Source organism: Etheostoma spectabile, chromosome 7 (assembly GCF_008692095.1).
Source record: "Etheostoma spectabile isolate EspeVRDwgs_2016 chromosome 7, UIUC_Espe_1.0, whole genome shotgun sequence".
Classification (NCBI taxonomy): Eukaryota; Metazoa; Chordata; class Actinopteri; order Perciformes; family Percidae; genus Etheostoma; species Etheostoma spectabile.
In genome coordinates this window covers 21,452,706-21,453,468 of record NC_045739.1, presented here as the reverse complement: position 1 = coordinate 21,453,468, position 763 = coordinate 21,452,706, and the positions used below count along the sequence as shown (strand labels likewise).

The window sequence follows — 763 nt, the reverse complement described above, 5'->3', positions numbered from 1 at the left end:
ACACACACACACACACACACACACAGTTTTTTTATGTGCTCATCATAAACAAACTGAAAGGAGTTTCAGTCTTTCCTTTTTCTTGAAAGTATATTTAAGATGCCATAAAAATAAATTTGAACAATGTGAAGTTCAGTATAGTAATTGTGCAGATATCAATATACTGCTTATGTACTGCTGTATTTTAATCTGAGGGGTACCGTAAATTACAGCAGCAAAGGTTCAATTAATCTATTAGTTTTATTATTTATTATTATTATTATTTAATACTATGAAATTCCTTTAATTGCCAGCTATTGTGATTATCAATTAATTAGTTTGAGAGAATGAGAATCTTTTTATTTTAAATGTGAATATTTCAGGTTTATTGACTCCACTGTGACAGTAAACTGAATATCTTTGAGTTGTGAAGAAAACAGGACATTTGAGGACGTCATCTTCGGTCTTGGAAACAACATTTTTCACCATTTTCCCAACATTTTATAGACCAAACAACTAATCGAATAATCGAGAAAAAAATCAACACATTGCATTGTAAACAGCAATGAAAAAATCTTTAGTTGCAGCCCTACTGTAAATGTTTCCCTCATTCCTTCATTCCTTTCTCCTTCCTTTGTCTAATTAGTCTTTATTCATTTAATCTCTTGCTTGTGTCTCCAGAGTGCAACTGTAATGGCCACTCAAGCCATTGTCACTTTGACATGGCGTTGTATTTGGCCACGGGCAATATCAGCGGAGGAGTGTGTGACGACTGTCAGCACAA

The 763-nt window shown here is 33.4% G+C and overlaps 1 protein-coding gene across 1 annotated transcript in view; it reads left to right on the top strand.

Annotated features, from left to right (window-relative positions):
- Positions 1 to 763, top strand: part of lamb2l (laminin, beta 2-like) — a 49,544-nt gene that overhangs the window by 29,974 nt on the left and 18,807 nt on the right. The gene's annotated exons all lie outside the window — the stretch shown is intronic.